The sequence below is a fragment of the Culex quinquefasciatus genome, chromosome 3, assembly GCF_015732765.1.
Source record: "Culex quinquefasciatus strain JHB chromosome 3, VPISU_Cqui_1.0_pri_paternal, whole genome shotgun sequence".
NCBI lineage: Eukaryota > Metazoa > Arthropoda > Insecta > Diptera > Culicidae > Culex > Culex quinquefasciatus.
In genome coordinates this window covers 98,451,106-98,478,280 of record NC_051863.1, presented here as the reverse complement: position 1 = coordinate 98,478,280, position 27,175 = coordinate 98,451,106, and the positions used below count along the sequence as shown (strand labels likewise).

The window sequence follows — 27,175 nt, the reverse complement described above, 5'->3', positions numbered from 1 at the left end:
TTACATAAATCCGGTCGCTGGAGTACGTTGCGGAACCGGGAGAAGTGGAGTTCCGGTCCTGTGGTCGCTTTTCGGTGAAATCATCTCAAAGTTCGTGTCGCAGATTGAGGTTACGATGAACATCTGACTAGTAGTTTTGTTCATCTTTATAGAAACAATCATCTTTTCGTTAAATTTTTGCTCCAGCAGCATGATCCGGCTGTCCAGGATGTCCAGGTCCGGCCATCGCTGCAGCGTCCTTCGATGGGCATGTTGACTACACGTGCACCTGCAAAGAAAATAATCATAAACATAAAAAATCCTGCAAAACCCCACCTCCAACATTCTTACTCTTTGTTCAGATAAGCGTTACAAACGGTACCCTTCGTTGTCGGCGATCGTCGTCGTCAGCTAGAACAGAGCGAGACCGAACGCTTCCATGGCCATTGATTCCTTACGGGACGTTTCCGCGGCCACCACGCGAAGAGCGTCGTGCAGCGAACGATCCGCTTTGTCGATGATCAGCTGGGTTGCCCCACGGATTACGACGGTACAGGCCTCTAAGAGAGGGACTCCGCTGAAGCACAGTAGACCTGCTCGATCAGATCGCAACGACCGAGACGAAACTGGTCCGGGTTATCACCTTTTCCTTCATCTTCTCCTTCTCGGCGATCTCCAGCTCGGCAATCTTCGCCATCGAGTCCATCTTGATGCTCGATCCAAAAACCTTGATCTCAATTTCCCGGATCACTTCAACCGCATCACGGCATCGACGGCCAGCTTGGCAAAGTAGTTTTGCTGAGACAGAATCTTAGACCTGAGCGTCATCCAGGCAATGTTCATTAAATCCTCTCGGATGTTTTCCACCTCCTTCAAATTGTCCTGAGCCGCGGTAATCAGCGCCGAACGTGTCGCCTTCGTGGCAGCTCTCCACCCGGCGATAATCATTTGCGGGTGCCACTTTTGCTCGATCAACTTTTCCGCCTCTCGCGTCACGGAAGTCGTTCCATCGCCAACCTCGTTGTCTTGGAAGCGACTTGTCCATTCCCTTCGGACCGAGTGTGCCCTTGACCAGATCGCCGATCGCGATGGCTCCCACAAACGAGGAAAGCTGGGCAAATTCGCCCTTCTCCTTCTCGGCAAACGTTTCGACGCTTCGCTGGTCACAATCAGGGCAAAAGCTAGTGATGCAGCGTGGTGGCGCGCCTTTCAGCGCACAGTGGTCCAGATCGCAAAATTAAGTGGAAAATGGATTTTTCGAAAAATGGTTAAGTTTTGGAGCTTTGGTGTCTTCAGAAGAGTTGTTGCAAATAGAAAGGGGCAACTTTTGGTTTGGTTGAAAATTAGGGTGGTTCACGATTAGGGTGATTTTGGAAATCTAACTTTACAGGAATATTTTGGGATTTTTTGTCTTCTAGAAAGTTGTTGGGCTTTCCATTTCAAGCAACTTTGTCGAAGACACCAAATTTTATCTCGTAATCTACGCCTTCTATGACCAAATTTATAGAAAGCATCTGAGCAAACCTTCAAAAATCCGTTTTTTGAACGTGGCAATTCAGGGTTATGTTTTAGAGAAAAGTGATGTTCTGAGCACTTTTAGAGCTCTAAAAAACGAACATTTTTATTTGTTGACATGCCAATTTGGACTTAAGGGTCAAAAGTTACAGCCATTTTAAGGTAAAAAAAGATGCAAATTTAAAACTTAAATATCTCGAAATGGCGCAAGCCAAATTTTAAGCACTAGGTTGCATTTGAAAGAGGAGATCTAGCACTACAAACGCTGAAAAAATCCCAGAGGTGTTTTTCTTTAAACTCGAGATATCTTCATTTGAAAAAGTCTAATTTTCAAGGGAAAATCATATGGGACCACCCTAACGAAATTCGAAAAATGTCCCAATATATGTTTTTCCATGTAATTTTGCCCGCTGAATCCGAATCTGCCCTCAGAGTTGAGCCAAAGTATCGAAAAATCGAGTTTTGGTCATTTTTTGGGTTTCTATGTAAAATTATCATTTATGACCAAAAAATGACCAAAACTCGATTTTTTGATACTTTGGCTCAATTCTGAGGGCAGATTCGGATTCAGCGGGCAAAATTACATGGAAAAACATATATTTGGACATTTTTCGAATTTCGTTAGGGTGGTCCCATATGATTTTCCCTTGAAAATTAGACTTTTTCAAATGAAGATATCTCGAGTTTAAAGAAAAACACCTCTGAGATTTTTTCAGCGTTTGTAGTGCTAGATCTCCTCTTTCAAATGCAACCTAGTGCTTAAAATTTGGCTTGCGCCATTTCGAGATATTTTAGTTTTAAATTTGCATCTTTTTTACCTTAAAATGGCTGTAACTTTTGACCCTTAAGTCCAAATTGGCATGTCAACAAATAAAAATGTTCGTTTTTAGAGCTCTAAAAGTGCTCAGAACATCACTTTCTCTAAAACTTAACCTGAATTGCCACGTTCAAAACTGATTTTGAAGGTTTGCTCAGATGCTTTCTATAAATTTGGTCATAGAAGGCGTAGATTACGAGATAAATTTTGGTGTCTTCGACAAAGTTGCTTGAAATGGAAAGCCCAACAACTTTCTAGAAGACAAAAAATCCCAAAATATTCCTGTAAAGTTAGATTTCCAAAATCACCCTAATCGTGAACCACCCTAATTTTCAACCAAACCAAAAGTTGCCCCTTTCTATTTGCAACAACTCTTCTGAAGACACCAAAGCTCCAAAACTTAACCATTTTTCAAAAATCCATTTTCCACTTAATTTTGCGATCTGGACCACTGTGCAGCGGTCAGCGGAGCTCCGGCACTGAATGGCCCCAGTCTAGGCTGATCTACATCCAAGCGCGTCGATTATCTGTCTACAAAAACAATACAAATCACAACTAAAATCTCTTAATCGCACTGCTAAAAATACATTACCCAAAAACTTTGCTCCTCCTTGAGTTTGCGCCAGGATTTTCCGCCAAAGTCCGTCTTAAGCACTTGATGTGAGTAAAGTTAAGTCCGGTCGTCAAAACGTGCGCCGTGCTATGTGGACGGTGGAGCCGGCAATCACACCGTAGCAAACTTTTCCGGCCGTTGACGAAAAATCGCAATTTTTGCATTGTTTTTTTCATTCTGTCGAAACTGCTTGAAAACAAACCAAAACAAATACCGAGTTGCCAAACATGACCAAAAACTGCTCGACGGCAGGGTTGCAAGATAGATTTCCCTGGCTTAAAAGTCGAGCAGACGCTGGTCGCTTTAACGCGCGTTAACTTGCGATAACTTGCTTTAAGGTGACGTTATGTGAAAACTCGGCACTATGAGTAGCGTTGATGCTTTTCGAGCTCGTTTTTGTGCGTTTTAGTATGTTATCGCGGAGTGACGTCCCCCTCGAGACAACCTATGGAATGTTAACATTAACCTTATCATGTTAACATTAAGTGGATTAATGAACTCTCACTGAATCCGCTTTGTAAATGCCGGCCCCGATACTCTTCACGGGTGTTCACCTCAGGAACAGGGAAAGATTTACTAATGATAAAAGGCAAAAACAAAACAGCATCGCTACCTGTTTTAGCTGATTCGTATTAGTTCAGACCGGGCGCTCGTCAAAAAAAGTGTTTATCTTTAATCGAAATGCAATCCAGATCCAATTCATGTCCAGAAAAGAAGATACACTTGCCCAAGCTCAATTGAATTTATCGAGTAAGGTACCGTAAACTGGGGTCAATCGGGACACATGGGGCGAATTGGGACAGCAGTTTTAACCGTGTTGGAGCACAATATTTTGATTTTTCTGGTTGGTTTCGGTTAGAACAGACTCAGGCCAACAAAATGTGTACATCCATTTCCAAGATTAAAAGCTTTAAGTGCTCTAAAAACTGCTGTCCCTATTCAGACTGTAGTCCCGATTCATCAGAAAAAGTAACAAGCAAAACAATGTAAATCGGCCAATGCCAAAGTGTTAACAAGCTACTTATCCTTCTCACGTCAGTTGATGTTTTCATTTTGAATGAGTAGAATAGACTATTTGTTTACATCTCGTCTTTGGTCCATTGACATTTTTGCTTGAGTTCTTTGTGAAAAAAGTTTGTTTACATTGAAATGCATTTTTTAGGAACGAAGTGACTAGACCGGACATAATTCGACGTTTACTTATAGACTTCGAACAGGGCAGGTTCCTGCCTCGGTTCCTTCGTTCCGTGAATTCTTACCCTGAAGCGAAGAGTTCTCCGGGTTTCCGGCACGCAGGAGGGTTTTCGGAATCAGGTTTAAGAGAAGCCGCTGCCGATGGCATCATCCTCTGCTGCTCTGTATCGATAAGCTGGCGGTTCGTTCTGGTGCAGACTTAGGCCTTTACGGTCGGTTCCAGATGCGTCGTACTGGTTTGCCGGCCCCGTTGAACCTTGTCTGTCCCGCAGCAGACGTTCTTTTCCGAAGGGCATCTGATTGCCCGGCTGGATTTCAAGCAGGCGTTTTTGAACACCAGTCGCCCGGATTTGCTTTCACGTATGTTGAAAAATGAAGTTTTTTTTTCAAAGGTTTTCACGTAGCGGCTTAAAAAACTCTCAAAAAGTTGAAAATAAAATGCGCAAATCAAAGCGATGCAAAAGACACCTTTATTACCAAAAATCATTATTTTCTGAGTTCAATATCCCACTTTTCATACGAATTTTTCAGTTCAACCCATATAACATTTTTTATGGTTGTAGTACCTGAACTCATAAAATCGAATTAAAATGGGAATATTGAACTCAAAAAATCATGATTTTTGGTAAGGGTGTATCAAACGTCAACAATTTTCACGATTGTTTGCACTCTAAAAAATATAAATTTATTGTTGGTTATTTTTTCCAAACGTTCTAGTACCCTTGCTAGTACCTCTTGCATATTAAGCTTAATTTTGGGAATGCACCGTTTGCACTTTTTTTAGTAAGTCCCAGGCTTAAGAACCAAATTTCGTAATTTTTTTTCTTCCATATTAAATTATGCAGTTACCGTCTGCAGGGGTGACAATGGGTCTGGGCCGAGATTGGGTCAATGTCACCCCTGCTGACGGTTATAAAAATACTGTCATATAAGCAAGAAATGAAAAAATGAAGCATTTTGTTTTCGTTTCGTTTACCTTTCCAAAACATTTAGGTAATTTTTTGTTTTATAATTTGCATCGCCTTTTTCAAGGGGTTAATTATTTCGGGATTAAAATCAAACAAAAATGATACAATAGAAAATAGTATCAAAAAGTTACCACCTCATTAGAATCTTGCCCAGTCAACTCAATCGGAATTCTGAAACGGAATTCAATTCGAATCGTTTACGTATTCCGTTTCAAACGCAACAACCGGTACGTACACGGAATCGGTTGTTGCGTTTAAAACGGAATACGTAAACGATTCGAATTGAATTCCGTTTCAGAATTCCGATTGAGTTAACTGGGTTGAGTTGATTTAGTAAATATGGCAAAACATTTTATTTGAAAGACTAACGCCAAATTGAAGACAAACAATTCATTTTCAAAATAATTATTAACTTGTTCAAACAGGATGTTTTTTTTTACGCAGACTACGTTTTTTCGAAGGTAGTGGTGGACAAAACGGCTCATTTCTGTGAGCCGCTCATTTTAGTTCGCTCATCGCTAAAATTTTCAGGTTATCGCAGTTTTAGTAAAAAAAGTTGATTTTTACCCGTTTTCGTCATTTTCCCATTTTTGAGCTCGGCGCGTCGAAAACCCCAGTTTTTATGTTAAAAAAATGATATCTCCGAAACGTGTTAATGGATATTCGCATTTTTTTATATGTTATGTAAAATATTACAAGGAATCAGGGAAAAATGATTTCAGACATGGGCTCTTTGGTCCCGAGACCTTGAAATCGGCAAATGAAATTTTCATAGGACCTTTTCAAATATTCAGCCAGTTTTTTTTTAAACTCAACATATTTTTCCTTAGAAGCCCAACTAATAACCTTTCTTTTGAATTGTGGCGCTCCTAAATTAGTTCAGCCGTTCCGGTGATAGAATAGATTTTTCGTTGGAATTTCGTTCCTACCCAGAATTACGTCGTCGGAAAATCCGCGGGCATCTGAACCGGTCCACAATTCACAAGTCAACATATGTGGCATCGGAAAGGACATATCGGGTCAAACTTTACGTGCACAGAAGCTTTGTTTTTTTTTTAATTTATATTTATTCAGATTTTCTCTTCCATGTACATTCATTCAGTTAAAATAAAATTGAGTGTCCAATCACAATCGATGACTTTTCACCTCAATTTTGAATAATAGCAACTTTCATTTATTCATGAAATATCGTAGCTTTCGCTATTCAGTGATTTCAAATGTAGGAGGGCCTACATGTACAAAAGGAAAAAGGGATACCTTAAAACTAACTTATAAACTACTGCAATGCAATGATTTTTGTCGAAATGCATCAATTATCTTATTGGTCATAACATCCAAAGTGTCAACTTCGGCTTATTCTTGAAACAAAGCCTAGAATTCCTGTTTATAAGTGGATAAAAACATTTAATATATTTGTTACATTTAACCTGTATACTTTCAATGTGATCCTTGTAAGTAAGGTTTTTGTCAAAAGCAAGTCCAAGATATTTCACTTGATCCTCCCACTTTAAATTCACCTCATTCATCTTTATAATGTGATGACTTTTTGGTTTAAGAGAATCAGCCCTTGGTTTGTGAGGGAAAATAATAAGTTTAGTTTTTGCAGCATTTGGAGTAATTTTCCATTCTTTCAAATAAGAATTGAAAATATGCAAGCTTTTTTGTAATCTTCTTGTGATGACACGAAGGCGGAGATGCTTGTATCATCAGCAAAAAGTGATTTCTGACATCCTGGGGGCAAATCAGGCAAGTCAGAAGTAAAATATTGTATAAAATTGGACCCAAAATGCTTCCTTGAGGGACGCCAGCACGTACAGGTAGTTGATCAGATTTGAATAATTTTCACGATATAAATCGGAAAATTCAACCTTTTCAATTTCGCAATCAAACCTTTATGCCAAAAACTGTCAAATGCTTTTTCTATGTCTAGAAGAGCAGCGCCAGTAGAATAGCCCTCAGATTTGTTGCTTCGAATCAAATTTGAAACTCTCAACAACTGATGAGTAGTTGAATGCCCAAGGCCAAATCCAAACTGCTCATCAGCGAAAATTGAATTTTCATTAATGTGCGTCATCATTCTATTAAGAATTATTCTTTCGAATAATTTACTAAAGGACCATCCATAAACCACGTGGATTCTTTTTTACTTTTTTGGGAATCTCAACCCCCTCGTGGACAATTGTCCATACAAAAACTTTTTGTATGGATCGTGGACAATCGCCATGCCCCCTCCCCACTAAAGTGTCCACGTGGTTTTGAATGGTCCCTAATAGATGAAAGCAAACTAATGGGCCGATAGCTTGAGGCTTCGGCAGGATTTTTGTCCGGTTTCAAAATCGGAACTACTTTGGCATTTTTCCAACTACTGACCAAGCTACTCAAAGTTGCTTCTGGTAATTTTTTAATTAAAATGTAAAAAATACCATCCTCACCAGGGGCTTTCATATTTTTAAATTTTTTGATACACAGAAAAAAATCAATTCCCATAATCGTGAATTAAGTTCACGAATGTGAGATCCACGAAGGAATTTATTCATGAGTATGGTGCATTTGCACCATAAACGTGAATTTATTCCTTCGTGGTGAACGGCCCGAGCGGTTTAGGCTTTCAGGATTTTTGTGATATTTACTCGTAGAGTCAAAACAGATCAGTAAACTTCACTTATTTGTATATTACACTTTATAAAAATTACATTTTTAAAAGTAACACTCTTGACTTTTACGCGCACGATCACATCACTTTGCATTAAATTCTTCGTCGAGCCAGTTCTCTATGTTGAAACCAGACATGTCCTCCAGACCTCTGCGCCGAGCCATGCCAGACCCCCGAACTCGGCAGCTAAGTCCCGGCGGACTCTTCACGGCGGCTAAGTCCCGGGTGGACTCTTCACGGCGGCTAAGTCCCGGCGGACTGCGGCCTCCACCGCTAAGTCCGGCTGGACTGGGGCCTCTGCTACTGGTGGCTGCTGGTGGGTCCGGCTGGTCTGGGGCGTCTTCAGGATCTGGAACTGGACTGAAACTAGAGCTGGAACTAACTGGAACTAACTCTCCTCCTCAAGAATTTTGGGGTTTTTATAGTCAGTCCCCGAAAACTCTACTAAATTTTGTTCTACTAAAAGTGGTCCGTTTCGATGAGAAGCATCGATGAACCTCATGAATTAAATTATGCAGACCTCTGCAATTTTTCATGACTTTCCGTATGGTGTAGTGAGTACACCTCAAAATCGGAAGTCATGGGTTCGAACCATTGTCGTGAAACTTTAAATTATGTTATTGGAATATCAAAATTATGTTCCTAAAACATTCTCAAAAATGTTGGTCAATAATGAGAAGGTCGAATTCTCCATTGAACGAACCTGCCAATGAATTTGGTTAAGCCACATCCTCAATTTCCCCTGTGTAATAACATCGCACATTCATAATTGAAAGCTTAACCATTTTTTTGATTGCCTAACAATTGGCGAAATTTAATAAAGGGCTTTTCAGGTGAGGATGACTCATGATCCACACCTGTAAATAAGCTTAATTATTTGTCGCGCAACGCGAGTCGACGGGTAAAATTATTTATGCTTGCGTAAGCGCGCATGGTCAGAACTGTGGTGAGTATCGAAAAATGGACAAATTTAATGATTTAAATTTGAGGTCGTTGCAGTGGTTCCCATAATCGTGAACTGACTTCACGGTTTCGAGAATTGATTTTTTCTGGGTAATAGATTTAATTTCATTCAGATCCGTATTCAAAACTTCATCTTATGAAAATTCATGTTCAACAATATTCTAAAATTCTATTGAAATTTGATCTTCAATAGGACTCAGAACATTTAAGTTTAAATTATGAGCACTCTCAAACTGCTGAGCAAGTTTTGAGCTTTCTCCCCATTAGTTAATAGAATATTATCACCATCTTTTAAAGAAGGGATTGGTTTTTGAGGATTCTTAAGAACCTTTGAAAGTTTCCAAATAGGTTTGATTTGTTCGACATCTCTTGCGAACTTTTCATTTCGCAAGAGAGTGAATCTGTGGTCAATAACCTTTTGCAAATCTTTTTGAATTCGCTTCAGTGCAGGATCACGAGAACGTTGATACTGTCTTCGGCGAACATTTTTCAGACGAATAAGAAGCTGAAGATCGTCATCAATAATGGGAGAATCAAATTTGACTTGGACTTTAGGAATAGCAATATTCCTAGCATCCAAAATTGCATTTGTTAAAGATTCCAATGCTGAATCAATATCAGCTTTGGTTTCTAAAACAAAATCATGATTGAAATTATTCTCAATATGATGCTGATACCTGTCCCAATTAGCTTTGTGGTAATTAAACACAGAACTATTGGGTCTGGTAACTGCTTCATGAGAAAGTGAAAAAGTTACTGGAAGGTCATCAGAATCAAAATCAGCATGAGTCACTAAAGGACCACAATACTGACTTTGATTTGTCAAAACCAAATCAATTGTTGATGGATTTCTAACAGAAGAAAAGCAAGTTGGCCCATTCGGATATAAAACCGAATAAAGACCAGAAGTGCAATCTCTGAATAGAATTTTACCATTGGAATTTACTTTTGAATTATTCCAAGATTGGTGTTTGGCATTAAAATCACCGATGATCAAAAATCGAGATCTATGCCGAGTATGTTTATTCAAATCCCCTTTGAAATAATTTGTATTTTCCCAGTGCATTGGAAAGGCAAATATGCAGCTGCAATCATAATTTTCCCAAAAGAAGTTTCAAGTTCAATGCCCAAACTTTCAATAACTTTTAACTTAAAGTCACGTAACGTACTATAAGTCATACTACGGTGGATAACTATTGCAACTCCACCGCCATTTCGATTCATTCTGTTATTGGTTATAACTTTATAATCTGGATCACTTTTCAAATAGGGTATTTGTCCCTATTTTGGGCCTACTAAGCAGATCGCACTTTTAATTTGATGTTTTCTCAATGGATGCTATATGCAGTCTATTTTGTTATACATGAATAAGTTGGGTTTTAAATGCTTAAGCTCGTACATTATCAATATTTTGATAAAAATACCTTATATCGCTGTAAAAGTATGAAAAACTAAAACACTTTTTGCCCCTATTTTGGGGATATTGCTCCTAGCATACGACCTTCTTTGTTCATATTTTCGGCCTACCTTCTGATTGGTTGAAATCTCGAAGCACGTGGCGAGAATTTTTGACGTACGGCTCAGTCCCAGCTCGTACAGTACAGCCGCACAAGTTCGGTCGACAAAAATGGTAAATAATTTTAATGTTTTAAGCCACAAATTAACATTAGAATGATTGATTTCACCTGCATTAAGTCCATAATAAGCATGGACATCATTCATATCATTCATTTAAGAGTTTAAACATAATTAAACATTTATTGCGTAGCCAAACAGCAAGCCTGTAATATGCAAGAAAGACTGTAACATTCGAGAAGCGCACACACACTGGCACAGTTTGTAGAATTGTCAAATGCACCGAAAATATATCCATTTCTCTCCGATATGGACGAAGCCAAGACGAAGCAACTTTAATCAGTTATTTTATTGATTTGGTGGCAGTTTAGTGATTGTTTTTGCAATGGGATTGTGCAACCCACCAATAAAAACACATTGCCGGTGGTTGGAGATTTGGGGGACGGCTCTCATTCTTGTGTGAGCGATGAAAACCGTGACGCTGAGTGTCAACAATCAGTAAGCAAAAGTGGTGAAAATTTTGGGCCTAATTGGCACCTAGCGATTTGCCAAGAAAAATGTGAAGAGTGATATAGTTTTTGCTTTATTTCTAATTTAGGAGGGAAAAGTGAATGATCCTTGCCTACCAAAATGAAGATAATGACTGCATGTATCATTCTCAAGTAGCAGATTCCTGCCAGGTTTGGTAAAATGCACAATTTATTTGAATTAGGTTTGGTAGACCCAAAATAGGTTCTAGGCCCAAAATAGGGACAAATACCCTAAGTGCCAGTTTTTAAAAATGTTTCGGTTATAACAGCAACATGCACGTTATGAACTCGTAAAAAGTTGAAAAATTCATTTTCTTTCGCTTTTAAAGAGCGAGCATTAAAATTCATAATTATGGTGCAAATGCACCATACTCATGAATATATTCCTTCGTGGTTCTCATAATCGTGAACTGACTTCACGGTTTCGAGAATTGATTTTTTTCTGTGTACTTAGATCCATGATTAAACTTCAGGGTAAGAAGAGCGGTCAGTAGGTCGGATGGTGAATACACGGAGCAGTAAGGCCGACGACAAACGGATTTGTGCGGTGCTGCAGTCGTCGGGCGGTGTGGTCGGGTTGCACCTGATTTCGATGCTGCGGCGGCGGAGCAGTCTACAGTCTTCAAGACCCCGGTGAGCTCGTTCCTTGATGACATTTCAAGTGTGTGTGTGTGTGTGTGTGTGTGTGTGTGTGTGTGTGTGTGTGTGTGTGTGTGTGTGTGTGTGTGTGTGTGTGTGTGTGTGTGTGTGTGTGTGTGTGTGTGTGTGTGTGTGTGTGTGTGTGTGTGTTGAAGAATGAATCATGAGTGTGAGAGTAAAACTATTTGCGAGTGAGAATTTTTTTTTGCGAGTTGATTTTCTCCTTTGCTGGAAATTCTACCCAATTTAGGGTTCTTTGTTATTTCTTATTTTTGCAGTACAGGCTGTTTTCATTATATTGATGCCATTCAAAAATGATTTCAAGTCTAATTTTAAAATCTTTCTCACTATAATGTTGAAGTCTGAAAAAAGGGTAAATTAGTTTATGTGTATAAGAGAGTGTGAATGAGTTTTTTTGTTCTTTTTTCAGCCCAATAAATATTCAAAACCGCGTAAAATCTCCAGAATCGGTCGATAAATCCAAATCACATCTCATTGAAAATCATCGTTATAGGGTCATCATTCGTTTTTGAATTTTTTGATTCGATTGTAAGCAGCGGGACCTCGTGGTTACTCTGCAACGTGTTTGACGGAGCCTTTTATTTGATATTTTATTCTTCATAAGTTCTTCTTTATCATCGTTGATTAGAAGGCACGCCGCCGGTTTAGTTCGTTTAAGTTATTGCTTAAATTTCATTACAATCGGTTACGTGATTACCTGTTTTTTTCGTTTATATTCGTTGATCGTAATAGTTTATCCCAGCTGACAGTTTTAGTATTAACTCATCAAACTGTCGATTTTATTAAGAGTAAAGCGTCTTTTATTTACTATTTTTGAAATTTGCTCGCGTTATCTAAATTGTACAAACAGTAAAATATACTGACAAGTCCAGCCCATAGCACTACTGCTCGGTTGGCACGCGTTCGATTAAAACACTTTTAAATAATCAATTATTTATCTTTCCGCAGTCGGTTGCCTAAGATTTAAAATTTTCAACCGATAAACAAAATGCTCATGGTCACATCACTGCCACTCGTGAATCCTGGCCTCATACCCATCTACTAACCCCCTCAAATCTCATGTGATACTTTGTCGGAGAAGCAGTCGATTGGGCGGTCTCTATCACTCAAGTATCGGACTAACATTCCCATCCACTTCCCCGTGACTCTACCACTGGTCGTGGCCGGCGCCGGTATTGATCAGCATGATAGGGGCCTTTGAGAAGTTGCGAAGCGAGGAAAGATAGCACCCACTCATCTTCCACGGCTCGTGGATGTAACTTCTGGAGGTCCTGGTCAATAACGGAGTAGCAACTGCGGGTGGGCACCTATGCTTATGCTTATGCTTATGATTAAACTTCAGGGTAAGAACAACATCATTCGCAAATTTTAATCCAATCTGGATCGCTTCCATCATGGTATAGCATTACTCATTGTTTGAATCATTTTTTCAAACGTAACATCGCCGAGATCAGAAGATCCTAAAGCGTTGCCAACCGAAAAAATTTCAGATTGAATTTGAGGTACCTGGCCAATTTCAGGAAGAATGGCAGAGGATTTGAAATTTTTGGATGTACCAGAAATACCGTTGCCTATTTCAATGGTAGAAGTATTTTGTCTAGCTCTCTCATTAGAAGGAGATAGCCAAAACGTTTGATTTAAAGTTGCAGGTACAACCTGACCTTGAGAAAATTTCGGTTTGGATTTCGGCTAATGCTTAGCACGAGAATCCAAAACCTTTTTTCTGATGAGGCAATCCCAGAAATTTGATTTGTGATTTCCACCACAATTTGCACATTTAAATTGGGTGACTTCTTTCACGGGAAAATTGTCCTTGTCGTGAGAAGAATCCCCGCAAACCATGCATTTTGGAACCATGGCGCAATGATCAGTACCGTGACCGAATGCCTGGCAACGCCGGCACTGGGTCAGATTCTGGCCATTACCGCCATGTTTCTTAAAATGCTCCCACTTTACCCGTACATGGAACAAAAACTGTACTTTGTCCAAAAGTTTCAAATTGTTGATTTCATTTCTGTTGAAATGAATCAGATAAAATTGTGAAGTCAAACCAAAGCGAGAAATATTCCCGTTTGATTTTTTCTTCATTGGTATTACTTGGGATGGGGCAAAGCCAAGCAACACCTTAAGTTCGTTTTTGATCTCATCCACCGACAAGTCGTTGGAGAGACCTTTCAGGACCGCCTTGAATGGACGAGCATTCTTGGTCTCACACGTGTAGAAATTGTGTTTGTGGTTTTTCAAATAACCAACAAAAGTTTGGTGATCTTGTAAAGATTCCGTCAACAAGCGACATTCTCTTCTTCGACCAAGCTGGAACGAAACCTTCAAATTGCAAGTTTCCTTGCAATTCTTCAGTTGCGTTCGAAAGCTGGCCAAATCGGAGACGGAAGACACTACAATTGGCAGAGCCTTTACTCGTTTCTCGACAGCAGAAGGCTCAGTACGAGGAGAAGGATCCTGGTCAACAGTTTCGGATAAAACACCGAAACTGTTTGTCAATGGAATTGGAGGATTGACCTCACTTTCAGAATCAGAATCAGACCTCGGATGAGGCTGTTTTCTTTTTCTGTTTCCGTTAGCCGGTTTAGCGTTCAAACGCTTCACCGATGTAACGACCAAATCTTCAGAAGATTTGCGTTTACCTTTGTTTTGACGCATTTTGCAAGCAAAGTTCTCTTAAAAAGATGGCTTCTTTTGTAAAATACAACAAAATTTCAGGTGGGGTTAGTCTTGAAAAGACTGTTTAGAATTTGGGAAAGAGATAAGTGCAGTGTTTCTGGGGACGCGCAGTCCTGTTTTCTCGCGATAATTTTCGTCTCTTTTGTGTCGCTGTTTGTGTGCATGGGGTGATTGGTCATAATAATCGAATAATGCCTTCATAAGTGCAGTGTTTCTGGGGACGCGCAGTCCTGTTTTCTCGCGATAATTTTCGTCTCTTTTGTGTCGCTTTTGTGTGCATGGGGTGATTGGTCATAATAATCGAATAATGCCTTCATAAGTGCAGTGCTTCTGGGGACGCGCAGTTTTGTTTTCTCGCGATAATTTTCGTCTCTTTTGTGTCGCTGTTTGTGTGCATGGGGTGATTGGTCATAATAATCGAATAATGCCTTCATAAGTGCAGTGTTTCTGGGGACGCGCAGTCATGTTTTCTCGCGATAATTTTCGTCTCTTTTGTGTCGCTTTTTGTTTTCTCGCGATAATTTTCGTCTCTTTTGTGTCGCTGTTTGTGTGCATGGGGTGATTGGTCATAATAATCGAATAATGCCTTCATAAGTGCAGTGCTTCTGGGGACGCGCAGTTTTGTTTTCTCGCGATAATTTTCGTCTCTTTTGTGTCGCTGTTTGTGTGCATGGGGTGATTGGTCATAATAATCGAATAATGCCTTCATAAGTGCAGTGCTTCTGGGGACGCGCAGTCCTGTTTTCTCGCGATAATTTTCGTCGTAAATGATCGTAAAAATTTATACCAACATTCAGTTTTAGTATTAACTCATCAAACTATCGATTTTATGAAGAGTAAAGCGTCATTTATTTACTATTTTTAAAATTTGCTCGCGTTATCTAAATGGTAAAAACAGTAAAAATATACTGATAAGTCCAGCCCATAGCAATACTGCTCGGCTGACACGCGTACGATAAAAATAAACTATTTTAAATAATCAATTATCTATCTTTCCGCAGCCGGCTGCCTAAGATTTAAAAAATTTCAACCGATAAACAAAATGCTCATGGTCACATCACTGCCACTCGTGAATCCTGACCTCATACCCATCTACTAACCCCCTCGAAACTCATGTGATACTTTGATACGGCTCGTGGATGTAACTTCTGGAGGTCCTGGTCAATAACGGAGTAGCAACTGCGGGTGGGCACCTATGCTTTTGCTTATGCTTATGCTTAAAAGACTGTTTAGAATTTGGGAAAATAACTCAGGTAGTCTTAAAAAGACTGTGAATTTTGTTTGAAATAACTCTGAGCTTAGGTAGTAAAAAATACCGCAGCTCTAGTGTCCGTTCACCTCGAAGGTTCACACAGAGAAAAGGGCATAAATAAAATCTTTTGATACCCATACATCTAGGTTTTCTATAAAACCCACGTTTTTAAATACCTAGGCATAAACGTTTTTATGGTTTCGTTTGAGCAATCTGCCAAAAATGTATGGAATTTCATAATTTTTGTTCTCGTGGATCAAACTTACCATTTGCCCAGGTATTTAAAAACGTGAGTTTTATAGAAAACCTAGATGTTTGGGAATCAAAAGATCGGATTTTGTATGCCCTTTCCGATGCCACTTAGGTTGACTTGTGTTGTGAATCGTGGACCGGTTCGGTTGCCGACGTATTTTCCGACGACGTAATTCCGGGTTGGTACGAAATTCCAACGAAAAATCTATTCAATCGATACAAAGACCCCCAAAACGATGTTATACCCATTCCAAAATGTTTATTTACTTATTCTATGGTAATATATTGACATTTAGTTAAATTGTAAGTTTGCAAAATTTAGTTTAGATAAGTTTTATATAGAATTTCCATAGTTATAAAACTTTTATACTAAGTATTTAGTAATCTTTATATTCAATCCAAATTATTTTTTTAATCAGTCAAGGATGCCTATTTGCAGTTGAGAGACTAGATTTATGGTGATTTGTCAACAAATAACTTTATTTATGTTAATTTTGTGGAAGGTGTACAAACTTTTTTTGCACCTTTTTGTATTTCTGTACTAGTATTTGTTATATAACTTTTTATAGAAATTAATTTTCATGAGCTTTTTGTAGCAAAATGTTCGGCATGAGTTTATGAACAAAACGTAGTACTAGGTTTCTGTCAAACATTAGGTAAAATGTTTACATGTTTCATCACAAAATGTGCATTAGGGTGGCTCGACACGATCGATTTTACAGGCATTTTCCGGTCCCATTTGGGCCCCAAACAACCCCCAAAATTTGGGAGCGATTGGGTTTGACCCGGTTTTCCGCAAAGCGATTCAAATTTGTATGGGAAAACCCTCTTTTTTACATTTTAATTTTATAATTTTCATTTTTCACTCAATTTAAAAACTAACACCGTAGAAGTATAGTCCTAAATGTCCTCGAAAACTTTCCCGAAGAAAGTATGGTCCTATCTTGCTTCTGGAAAAAGATATTGAGTTTTTAAAAGAGGCATTTCAAAATAAGTGCTGAAAACTATATTTTTGCAATTCCGTCGTGAAACTAATTACTTTTCCTGTCATTCTTGAACGACGAAATAGCCTACTTTTCTGTACCAAAAATAACAGAATCGAATAGCAACACTTTTCAAAATAAATGCTGAAAAGTTCTACTTTTCAGCACTCAAATGGGTTGCTGAAAAGTTGAACTTTTCAGCACTTGTTTCGAAAAGTAACACTTTTCAACATTTTTTTGATTTAAACGATTTATTGACAAAATACATGAAAATTTGACATAAAATTTCACTCAGTGTGTGTTTTTTGGAATTGCAAAAAATGTTGTATGGAACTCGTTGCAAAACTTGATTTTTTCAGCACTCTTCGTATTTATCCAACTCGGTGAACCTCGTTGGATAAATGTACGACTCGTGCTGAAAAAATCCTCTTTTTGCAACTTGTTGCATAAACTACTATTCTTGCCAACACTGTCAGTACTTCGGTAGATATTTCGAAATCTTATTTTTTAACGTAATAAGTAATCAACCTAGCAAAATAGTGTCTTAGGGAAAGTTGTTGTATATGATTATGGCTTTTATTTAAAATTATCGACATGCAGGGTGACACACCTACAGGGTGTCAACCAAGCCCTAACTTCTACTGGTGACCTTTCAAAGCGTTGGTGTCTTAGGAAAAGTTGTTAAGCTACTTATTCCAAGAAATGTTGACATGGTTGAAAGACAGGGTGACACATCTACAGGGTGTCAACCCATTTCTAGCTTCTATTTAAGACCTTTTTGATCACTGTTAATTAGGCCTGCCACGCAAAAGGAGGCTGAGCAAAAATTCGTAAAAGTCAGTTTTTCACACACAAATTTCCTGGGGAATCGATGATTAAAAACAGTTTACGATCTTGCAGATTTATTTTTACATTATAAAATTAGGTCAACAATTTTAAAGTACAAGATTTTTTTACAAAAATCACTATTTAAAAAATCATAACTTGAAAATTTTTTGGTCCAAACTTCTAAATGGCTTTAAAAATGCGAGGTTTTGTCCCCTAAAACATATAATTAGGCTGGTACAAATATTTTTAAAAGTTTTTGTCACCCCCCCCCCCCTTCAAAATTGGTCCGAAAAATCAGGGGGCAGAAAAAATATTTTTACAATAAACTTCAAAATTTTAATGAAAATTCAAGTGCAACCAGCTGAAATCAAACTAAAATACATTCTCCTGCGTTTAAAATCATTTTTAACATGTTTGGGTTTATTAAAAAATCTTAAGATTTTTTGAAAATTTTCGATGCAAAATCTTTTTTTTCGATACAATTTTTGTTTTTGTCAGATCTTAGATTTTTTGAAAACTAATGATTGCAAAACAACTGAACTAGTGTAAAATGCATTTTAAAACACTTTTTTCATTTAAATATGAAGACTATGGCTTGTTATTTGAATATTTATATTTTTTTATTTTTTGCCCCCCCCCCCTTGACCTCGGCCAGGGCCGAGAGACAAAACTTTTAAATATTTGCATCGGCCTTAAAATCACCAATTTTTTCCGTGTGTCTATTTTTTCTGAATAGTCCTCATCAATATCTGCAACTTTGCCAAAGACACCAAATCATTAAAAAATCTTGAAAAGTTTTTTTAATATTTATCATTTTGTATGCACAGCTGCCAAAATTGTATGGATGTTTGTATGGGTGAACCAATAACATAAAATGGCTGTGTTGGTGATAGGGACAAAGTTTGAGCCAATTCAAAAAATAAAAATAATAAAAATGGTGGAAATCGGCAGATTTTGTAGAGATTGCTCCAATGTCCTGAACATTTTTACAGAAGAAATTCCATTATTCAACTTCCTTTCATTTCATACAGAAAAAATACAACTGATCGGAAAGTTGTCAAACTAGCATCTTAAATTTTTTACCGTGTTTTTAATCATGTGCAATCGATTCCCCAGGAAATTTTTGTGTGAAAAACTGACTTTTTACAAATTTTTGCTCAGCCTCCTTTTACGTGGCAGGCCTAATTTGCGATTTGCACCCTTTTTCGTGATCAAAAAGGTCTTAAATAGAAGCTAGAAATGGGTTGACACCCTGTAGATGTGCCACCCTGTCTTACAACCATGTCAACGTTTCTTGGAATAAGTAGCTTAACAACTTTTCCTAAGACACCAACGCTTTGAAAGGTCACCAGTAGAAGTTAGGGCTTGGTTGACACCCTGTAGGTGTGTCACCCTGCATGTCGATAATTTTAAATAAAAGCCACATTCATATACAACAACTTTTCCTAAGACACCATTTTGCTAGGTTGATTACTTATTACGTTAAAAAATAAGATTTCGAAATATCTACCGAAGTACTGACAGTGTTGGCAAGAAATATAGTTTTCAGCACTTATTTTGAAATGCCTCTTTTAAAAACTCAATATCTTTCCATACTTCTTCGAGAAAGTTTTCGATGACATTCAGGACTATACTTCTACGGTGTTAGTTTTTAAATTGAGTGAAAAATGAAAATTATAAAAATTAAAATGTAAAAAAGAGGGTTTTCCCATACAAATTTCCATACAAATTTGAATCGCTTTGCGGAAAGCCGGGTCAAACCCAATCGCTCCCAAATTTTGGGGGGTTGTTTGGGGGCCCAAATGGGACCGGAAAATGCCTGTTCTGATTGAATTAGTCCATTTTGAAATTTTCTCATACAACTTCAAGCCACCCTAATGTGCATAGTGCCCAAGGGGTGTAAATATTTTTTTTTACATACTGTAGGTCATCGCTGAAATTTTAAAGTTATCGCAGTTTTAGTGGAAAAAGTTGTTTTTTTTGCCGATTTCGTCATTTTCCTATTTCTGCGCGCAGCGCGTCAAAAAACACGGACTTTATTTTCAAAAAAATCATATCTCGGAATCCTGTTAATGAACTCCTCCCATTTTTTAGTATGTTTTTTTAAAAATGTCCGGGGAATCCGATAAAAATATTTCCAGACATAGTTTGGTCCAGACACCATCAAAACGGCATTTTAAAGTTTCATTCGTCTTTTTGATATGTGAGGCTAAATTTTTGAAATTTCTTACTATTTTTCTTCAAAAGGTCAACTTATCACCTTTCATTTGCGTATGAGCAGTGTTGAGATTCGTGTGAGAAGAAGGAAAGCTTTTCTCACTCGCGAGCGAGGGAGAGAACTTGTAGTTCTTTTCTCTTTTCGCTCGCGCTCGCCTTTTCTCTCGCGTTCTCGCTCTCGCCGCGAGCGTTCGCAAGCGCTTCGTGCTAGCCTTTCGTTCCAAGATAGCAATTTGTTTATCAGGTTTATGAATGGGAACGACACGATGGTAAAGAGGTGTAACTTCAATAGTTGTGTTGTTTTTTTCTTCATTGCCAACTCGTTATACCGTAAAACGGGGTGACTTTGATAGCCTTTGATAGGTTAGCGATTTTTCCGCAAAATGAAGAGTACAATTAAAAACGTAAGGAATGGTTCAGAAACATACTGACCGTGGTAGAGAAGTGTTCAAAGTTCCTCAAGAAGAAGTTTTCATAAAATTTTGAAGAGTTTAAAAAGTTAGTTAACTATAGTTAAGAAAATGTTAATGAAAGTCATTATTTTAAACTTCTCAAAGTGTCATGATTTTCTCAATGAACATGATTTCGAATCGGAAAACGGAATGCATTTTCGGATTCTTTGGACAATTTTCCACTAAGAGAAGATTAAATAAGTTTGTAAATAATAAATAAAATGTGTTTTTGAAACACAGTTAAAAAAATCTTCAAATTTATAGGCATTTACAGTTGAACAAATTTAATGTAAAATGTTTAAACTTGTGATTCGTGCTTCGAATTCAGTATAAAATGCAATAAAAATCAATAATTTTATAAACAAAACTAGTTTTAACAAATTTCAGGCAAAATTCCGACTTTTTAACAATTTTACCTGAAATTTATATGTATTTTGTTAAAAAGCTTATAAACTTAGTTAATTTAACATAAACATTGATTTTTTTCTTACAAACTATATCAGCTACTTTAGTGATGGTTCATTTAACGTAAAAATAAAGTTGGAACATCTTAAATATGATTTTAGCAAGAAAAACTATGACTTTCAAAGCCGCCCCGGAATTAAAACTAAGGATTTTTAACGTAACTATTGTTCTAAACACTACTGAAAAAACTTTTTTTCCAAAATAGTGCATGGACTTTGTGTGGCCTACCCCAGTACATGTTTTAAAAATAATAATCATGAGAAAACCCTCACCTGTTGGAAAATATTCTAAAACCAATTTGAAATCCTATCAAAGTCACCCCGGTTTACGGTACTTCTCGCGAGCGGGCATTTTTTCTCTCGGCAGCTCGGGACTCGCGGTGAGAACTCGAGAGAAACGATTTTATTCTCGCGAGGTTGCGATAATGCCAACACTGCGTATAAGACAATAGAAATCGGTTGAAATGGCGAAAAGTTATGATTTTTTGAAGAAAAAGGTTTTTTTGCGAAAATCGACAAAAATTGTCATTTTTAGACCACCTTTAAACGGCGTGGTCACCCTAATGGCCAAACAAAAAAATACGAGTCTAATTATTTCGGCCAGGGAACCCCCAGAAAATTTTTGAGCCCAATTCGAGCAATTTTGTTTTTTCCATGCTGTATTCGTGGGGAATTGCTGTATTTTAGTGAAACCATACGTTTATCGCAATACCTGACCTGCTCCGTGGCTTAATGGTTACGGCTTCTGCCTCACAAGCAGAAGTTTCAGGGATCAAATCCCGGTCGGTACCTTTGAAATTTCAGGAATTTGAACTTTGAATATGAACAAAAACGAAATTGAACTAGGTGGGATTCGAACTCACACCTCTGGATTGGGGTCTGGGACGCTAAGCAGTCGACCATCATAAGGTTTACACTCTAGCAGTAAATAGATCCGTACACCCAACCGGCGGTCGCATGTTTGTGATACATGGCGGCATGAAAGTATATCAGAATCTGCATGAAAACTGTCCTCATGCATTTTTTGCGATATAGGGGTATGACATTTTTGCCCATTACCGACAATTATCGACATTACCGACGGCAGATTGATTGTATTGCAGAAAAAAAATCTTACCAGAACGAGGATTGAACCATCAACTTCTAGGTTGCTGATCCGACACGCTACCACCGCGCCATGGACGCTTGATGAATGGTGAGGGACAGAGCGTGAACATAATGTTCTCTCTAGATTGTTGCTCGGGGACGCGCCAGCATTCTATGTGTTGGTGAGAACTGCAGATCGCTGACGTGTAATAAAATATAACATTTTCTGCAGCAAATCCACTGTTGCAGATTTTGAGATATATTTTTCGTTTGGGTGTAGTGTTGAAACATGCTATTGTCGCCGCGGCACTAAACCGAATTGAGCGAGTTTAACTCTCGCGACGATTTTCTGTCGCGAAGTATCTGTCAAGCTGTTTTGAATCAGTGTGTTAGCTTTTTTGTTTGGATTGCTTGGTTTTGCTTGAGTCGTTGAAATAAATCGTGGAGTTCTACGTGGATTTAAGAAGAATTGGGACAATTATGTTTAATTCGTGATTAAAATCTTATGTTCCGGTACATTAGGGTTTCAAACTAGCATCTGAATTGTTAAGGTTAAGTCATGTGATGATTTTGAGTTTGTTCCCAGCTTTAGGAGGAGACACAGAATATCAAGAGTTTTGGTCACAATCTTGGGCTGGGTTGACATCCGGCCTCAACAAGATTACCGAGTGGCCGTCAATCTGGTCCGTTAGTACCGTCACGAGTTGATCTGGTTGCTGATTTGGTGGGCTCATGAAAATATAAAATTTGGATTGACCTTTTGAAACCCGAACTCGCCGTCATCAGCCTTTTTAGGCTGTACTTCATGGAATTATCCATCAAATTCACATCCATAAAGCGATTCCTGGCAGAACTTTGAGGTCGGTTCCTTGATCCTTTTGGTTGCGGCGCTGGTCTCTTCGCAACTCCACTCGCGACATTTCAGTTTGGTGCCGCGGCGAAATTTTGTTTTGGTTTTGAATGTGACATTTGAGATACACTCAGAAAAGAAACAACCCAAAATTGCTTCGCGAGATGAAACACACTCGCGCTGTTATTTCGATTTATTCCCGAAATCACAATATCTACTCATATAATATACGCGCTGATCCCTGGTTTGCCTGAGGGGATTGGAAGTCTAAATATAGATCGAATTTCCTTCAGATGCTAGCTTCTATGTTTAGGCGGGGCCGAACAATGCCCAGCGACCTCCATATGTTTATCGCAATACCTGTCAGGTCCTTCGATTAATGGTAATGCCGCAACATGAGAACTCTCCAACAATTGTTCACTTTTTTGCATCATAACCATGAGCATTTTGCTCTCGATTGTGACTTTTAAACACTTCACTAGTTGTTTTCAGTATCATTAGTAAGTTTTCCAATTTATTGTCACGCAAATAGTTGATATTATTTAAAAAAGTTGTCGAACTGGTTACTATGGATATAACGAAAAAAAAAAACCGAATTTCACAACTATATGTTTCATTATGAAAAGTCTTTTTGTTGAAATATTATTACTGACAAATGCAAAGGTCTACTTTGAAATGGCAATCCAACCTGCTATGATTTGATCTTCAAAGCATAGCAAATTTTCTACATGGTTTACTGCACGCGCTAATGACAACGGTTGAGGTTGCGTGAAGTACAGTCATCCCACAAATTCGGAACATTAGACATTGTTGAACAAAATCGTGAAGATCAATAGTTAATAATAGTGATTCGCTTTAGATTTTTCGAGATTCAAATTCAAATGTTTTATGTGAACATTTTGCAGAAAAACATGAACCTTCGAAGCAACTTCGAAGTCCGCAAATTAGGATCACTTTTTTCTTACGCACAAAGAAAAAATACTTTATTTAAAAAGATCGTTCGTTGGATGAAAAGTTTTTTTTCATAAAATTATTTTTATTAGGGCCTATTCGGTACTGGGACCTGGTTAGGACCGAGTCGGCTTTTGTAATTACATTGTTCTTAATGCTAAGAGTAATTACAGAGGATCTTGTGTGTAAATGTTAGTGAGAAGGGAGCCGATTACCCGCGGCCTACTCGGGGTTAGTAGGGAAGGGATTGATGTTAAAGACAAGGCGTGGAAAGGGAAGGGGATTGTGTAGGTGTCTTAGTTGGCTCTGCTGGCCTTTGCTTTTGTTCTCAGCCGCAACTCGGGGTCCAGCTGCTGGGGCGATCTTGCTTTGCTTCCGGTGCAAACCAGAAACGACGGCTTTGTGTGAAGGCGAGTTATACTAACTGAACGAAAACTAACTGGAGGAAAACTAACTGAAGAAAAAGGTGCAGGTGGTTATGTTACACATGACCAGTATGACAAAGAACTTAGCAGAAAAGCTTTTAAAATTAAGCCATTTTGTTGAATTATGCGTCAGATAAAATCAAAACATTATTGGATTTATATTTTCGCTCAATTTCTCTTTAAGCTCCGTATGAAAAACCGTGATATCTCTATAATTCGATGTTTGTCCCCAATCGGAACAATCGTGAGGTAGCGGCCTCTCCAGATTGTTGCCACCTTTTTCGAAATGGCCAGTATTGTAAACCATGAGTTGAGATACCCATATTACCAAAACTTGTTGGGAAAACTTTCCTTTAGGGCACCGGCCACAGCAGCTTTTGGCCAACTTTTTCTGAATTGCCATTTTCATTACCAATATCAAAACCATAAAATTTGATACCAATATTGCCCAAAATCGTATGGTTCGGTAAATGTCCTAACGGGTCAACCTCCCTGAGGGCACCGGCCACTCCAGGTTGTAGCCAATACTGTCAAAATGGCCATTTTCTTCACCAGTATCAAAATCCAAGAAGTTTGATACCCATGTTGTCCAGTCTCGTATGGCCTTCCATTGGAACACCCCTGAGGAATCTGGTCACTCCGGGTCTTGTGGCCAGAATATTCCGGTGGCTCTCAATTATTCTGGCTGGCCTGCCTCCGCTTGGTCTGCTCCTAGCTCCAGGGGCTAGCTGCTTTTCGGCCAACTGCTTCTGGGCCTCCAGGCCATCTGCTTCCAGGTCCAGGTTGTTGTTTACTCCTCGGCGTCCCACGATACAATGATTTCCCAGGGTTGACGGAGCGGGGTTATATTGGCATAGAATGGAGACGGATGTCCCGCCCCTTTGCGCCGGTTATCCCATTCCTTCGTCATTCGCTTTTTGATGCACTGGTGGGGATGGGAAGTCGTAAAGGCAGCATTTTTGCCAACGATTTTCATTCCATCGTCATCGTTCGAACCGACAACATCGTAGCAGTAGCAGCAGCAGCGAAAAAAAAACAACGGCTGAAGGAAACCAAGAGCAAGCTCCGAGAAGAAGAAACACGCCAGCGTGTGCGTGAAATTGCTGCCAAAACGACGTCGAAGGAGAAAAGCAAGGCCTACTTGGATGGACGCTCGAGGAGATGGCCACATGAATCAACTTCTGCTGCAATTTAACAAAATGGCGCTTTTCAGCGCCAACGAAAAATTCACGAAAGAGTTATTGTTTCAAATGATTCATGCACTGCTTTTGGTGCATTTTTAAAGCTTTTGACGCTTGGCGTTTAATTTAATTTGAATACTTCCCCCAAAATTTTCATTAAAAAAAAAATACGAATATTAACAATTTTCGCTTGCAAGTGTCAAACGATCGCAGTTGGCCTTGAACAAGCAAGCGCGTGCTTTGACCAGGGATCTGACACGCATACAGTTTCCTGAAGTCCCTGCCAGAGGCGCGCTGTCACCCAGTCAAACCAATCCGAATGCTGAAACGGAATCTAATTAGAATCGTATCTAATTAGATTCCGTTTCAGAATTCGGATTGATTTGACTGGGCAATATTGTTTACGTGTGGTTTTTGAAAAGGTCGTTTTAAATAAATGCATAAATTTTGTTCCCATATTATTTTTTTGACAAAAAAAATAAAAAATAACTATCTTTTGCATATATATGCGACAAAATTACAATTATTGAGTAAATTTTTCCACATTTAAAATTTATTAGATCATTTTTTTTTATTATATTTATTCAGATTTTCTCTTCCATGTACTCCATGTATTCAGTTAAAATAATATTGAATGTCCAATCACAATCAATTTTAAATACTAGCAAATTTCATTTATTCATGAAATATTGTAGCTTTCGCTATTCAGTGATTTCAAATGTAGGAGGTCCTACATGTACAAAAGGGAAAAGGGATACCTTAAAACTAACTTATAAACTATATAAAGAGCGGATCAATGCAGATGAAGACTGCAATGATTTTTGTCGAAATGCATCAATTATCTTATTGGACATAACATCCAAAGTGTCAACTTCGGCTAATTGATGAAGTTCCGTGTGAAGTTCACTGGTGCTGAACCAGGGAGGAAATTTCAGAATCATTTTCAGAATTTTGTTCTGAATCCTCTGAAGTTTTTTCTTCCTGGTTAAGCAACAGCTTGTCCAGATCGGCACAGCATAAAGCATGGCAAGTCTGAAAATTTGTTTATAAATTAACAGTTTATTCTTGAGACAAAGTCTAGAATTCCTGTTTATAAGTGGATACAAACATTTAATATATTTGTTACATTTAACCTGGATACTTTCAATGTGATCCTTGTAAGTAAGGTTTTTGTCAAAAGCAAGTCCAAGATATTTCACTTGATCCTCCCACTTTAAATTTACCTCATTCATCCCAAGTAACCATCCAGCACTTAAACTCAGCCACACTTCGGCATTTAATGCGCTTTAACAGCTGCGAGTAAAAGCTAACCAGTTTTTACGTCAGCACTAACAGCTACTATAGTGCTGAATAATGACCGCAATTGGACTTTACTCGGCTGGTTTAGTGCTGGCCTCGACTGTTTTTGCCCACCCCTGCGGAAAATGTCAAAACAAAAAAAAAACAGAGAGCAAAACAAAAGTTGCTCTTTCTCTCTTCCCCTTGCCTTCCCGAATTCTATTCTATTTTTGGAGTGTTTATAACTGCATTACCGACTTGTGATTGTGCTTTGATGATGATGCTCTGCAGAGAAGTATGGAAGTTGACATCGCTGTTGTGGAGATAGTCCTGAGCCCGTGTCCTCACGGCTAAGTGAGTAGCAATTTTCAAGTGCGATTTCAAAGCATGTTGTTGTTTACTGTTTCAGACCAGGCCATTTTGATGTATGCTGTTCTTAATCTAATTTAAAAAGTTTTTTAGTTTTCTTAAAAGCAATTGACATACTTTATTAATTATACATATTTATATTTCATATTATTACATAAAATAAATCACTTTTTACTCAAATGCATCCTGCAAGTTTGCTTCAATGTAATCTTCAACTACAAAAATTCCTGCCCCGGCAAATTCCGTAAGATCAACTGCTTTGTTGATCATATCGTCTTTGCCGTGCTGCGAGGCCTTCGTTGGCGCATCTGACGTTGTGGGTAACTGCATTCTCTTGCAGGTTCCGGAAATCCCACGGGCCATCGTACACTGAAGATTATCCGGACGGGGCTTGCCAACAAGCAGTTGCTGGAACGGTTGCTTTCTATTCTTCCTCAT

General features: G+C 38.5%; 1 pseudogene; it reads right to left on the bottom strand.

Moving 5' to 3' along the window:
- Positions 1-27,175, bottom strand: LOC6044359 (annotated as a pseudogene).